Source organism: Manis pentadactyla, chromosome 12 (genome assembly GCF_030020395.1).
Source record: "Manis pentadactyla isolate mManPen7 chromosome 12, mManPen7.hap1, whole genome shotgun sequence".
NCBI lineage: Eukaryota > Metazoa > Chordata > Mammalia > Pholidota > Manidae > Manis > Manis pentadactyla.
The window spans coordinates 64,133,773-64,136,762 of record NC_080030.1 but is presented as its reverse complement, the minus strand read 5'-3'; the positions used below and the strand labels follow the sequence as shown (position 1 = coordinate 64,136,762).

The 2,990-nt window shown below is 34.5% G+C and overlaps 1 non-coding gene across 1 annotated transcript; it reads right to left on the bottom strand.

Annotated features, from left to right (window-relative positions):
* Window positions 1–899: 899 nt before the first annotated feature.
* TRNAE-CUC (transfer RNA glutamic acid (anticodon CUC)) lies at window positions 900–971 on the bottom strand. Its single transcript has one exon. It is a non-coding gene; the product is annotated as a tRNA-Glu (tRNA).
* Between the last annotated feature and the right edge of the window lie 2,019 nt (window positions 972–2,990).

Genomic DNA, 2,990 nt, shown 5'->3' with positions numbered 1-2,990 from the left:
GAAGGAAAGTACAACAAAGCCATTTTAGTTATAAGCAAGTTTTCAGTCCATTTCTATGCTATTGTGAAATTTCAGATTTAAAATGAAATGGTCAAAATCCCACAGTTCAAAAAATGTTAAAGGTTAGGATGTTTTTGAAATTTCAGGATTTAAAAAAAAATTAATGTCTATGTAGCACTATTTCTTTTCTCTTTGACTCCAGCATTTCCATATTTTCTTTCTCCACAGTCCTACTTTGCCCTGACTGTAAGATTTCCTAATGATACTTAACTTCATATTTTGAGATGCCTATATGGTTTATCTACTGGAAATTGACATGCTTGATGCAATAAATTTGCCATATTTGTGTGAATCTCTTAGATAAAAAAACATAACACATAAAATAATTAAAATTGGACTCTTAAGAGATAACATAATCAGTCGGTTACTTGATAATTAACCAACAACGTATTTCAAAAAAGATCTTAGATTGAAAAAGGAGAACAGGATAAGAACAGTCCCAGTAAACACAATCTACAAAGTACATAATGTGAATATATAGAACTTGGTTTTAAGAATGATACAAAGTAGGTATAATCCCTTCTATAGTTATTTTCCTCCTTTTGTTAGTTAAACACAGTTCAAGAGTAAACAGCCTTTAAGAAATTAATGCTTGTCTACACATCGAAAATATCTTCAAAAGCTGGGAAGTGCAACTTTAGAAGTGGCTTAAGTTTTTGGACAAATGTATTTATTTAAGAATACAATCTGGGATGTTTGTGTTGTTTATTTGATTGTAAATAATATCTGTAAGTAAGTATGGCATGTTTTAAATCTTGGATGAAGTAACATCTTAAAATTAACTGGATTTTTATGATGCAAAAAAACAGCAACAGCCGTAAAAAAAAAAAAAAAAGCTGTTCCCTGACCGGGAATCGAACCCGGGCCGCGGCGGTGAGAGCGCCGAATCCTAACCACTAGACCACCAGGGAAGTTAAAGATGTATCTTCTTAACTTTTATTTATTTCCTTAAAACAGGCTACATAAACCTGGCCAATAGAAAATAAGATTGTTACCTCTAAGCTCCACCCATTGCTCCTGTTCTTGGCTTCGAACTGCTCTAAATTAAGGCAAACTCTCGGATCTTCCAACCAAGCTCCGCAGAGATTCTTAAGGAAAATAGCTGGACTCTCCAACTCCAATCCTCTTCCGAGAGCCATGCTGGAAAAGACATCCTGAAATTTCATTCTAATTACTTGCCATGCAAATGTCTAGACCTATACGAATGTTAAAGTACTGATCAGAACCTTGTAGTTTGCTTTACTTTCTGAATCATGTAGATGCTCTTTCTAAATCTAACTTCTATTTCTCTTTCTTTTCCTCTCAGGCAGATGTTAAATCCAACTAAACATTGTAGTAAATCTAACGACACATTGCCACTGGCCGAGAGCATTTCACTTTGCAGAGCTGAGTGAAACGTCCTCGGCACCGAGCACTTGCTCTGTAAATGAGAATGAGGAAGGACCTTGTGACTTTGCAGGACGCGACTATCTATCATCTATCTATCTATCTATCTATCTATCTATCTATCTATCTATCTATCTATCTATCTATCTATCTATCTATCTATCATCTATCTATCTATCTATCTATCTATCTAATCTATCTATCTATCTATCTATCTATCTAATCTATCTATCTATCTATCTATCTATCTATCTATCTATCTATCTATCTATCTATCTATCTATCTATCATCGATCGTTCAATCTATCATGATGATTACTTATTTGGGGATCAGGCCAATGAAGCTGAGAGCTGTGGGAGATGTAAAGAACCAGGGCATCTGCACCCGAATTCAAACCCACCGTGTTTACATTATCTTCATATTGTTCAGGGTTATTATCCAGCCAATTGCTTCACCTCTTCGCATTCTGTAGGAGACACGGCCAGGAAATGATGCAATTACCAAAGGAATCAAGAAACATTATAGCACAGCCTGAACTCAAAAAGCCTCATGAAATATAAGCAGGAGGCAACAGGATGTAACTCAGCTTTGGAAGTACCAACCGGTTGAACAAATGTAACCCAAGAGACCCCTCTCAGCAGCAAGATGGAAGGAGGCTTAAGTAAAACAGATATAAATTTGTAATGAATTTGCTTACAACGTCCGATGCCACTCTGAATTACAGCGGTCATCCATCACCACAGAATTTAGGTGAGCCTGCGCTTGAAAATTGTTTGTTTTTAGCAACTCAGAGATGGATTTTAGGTTATTGATAGAATTTGTCTAAATCGTTTAGACATATGCAAGTAGGAAGATTAAAAAGACTTATTAAAACTAATCAATAAAAATGGAAAAATCAACAGAAGAAATCTCTAAATTTAATTATATTTTAGATAGGATACACACCTTTTTCCTATATCAAGGAATTTTTAGGAAATGGAGTTCAGTAAGTGGAGCTCTTACCTCTCAATTGAGGGTTACTAGGGCTTAGCGTTGGAGTGTATGGTTTTGAATAAGAAGATAAAGCAGATATAAATTTTAAAATAATTTTAAGTTTTAATAGGTTTAAACACAATATTGTACAAAAAGTACAAAACATACAGTGAAAACCGCCATCCCTCTCTTATCCTCTGATCACTCATCTCTTCTTGCCAGAGGCACTGGTGTTGTTCTTCTGTACCCTCCTTTGTATATGTATGCATATACAAAGTAATATCTATTTTTCCCCCAAATTTTTATCTTGACACTTTCCAAACCTACAGAAAGTTGGAAGTATAGGATAATGAACACAACATATACCCTTCATCTAGACCTGTGCTGTTGGATTTAGTAGCATCTACAACATGTGTCTATTGTGCATTGAAATGTGGCTAGTGAGAATTTAGATGTTCTGTAAGTGGTGAAATCATACTGGATTTTTAAGCCTTAGTGTGAAAAAAAAGAATGTAAAATATCTCAATTTTTATGCTGATTACATTTTTAAATGATAATTGAATATATTGTA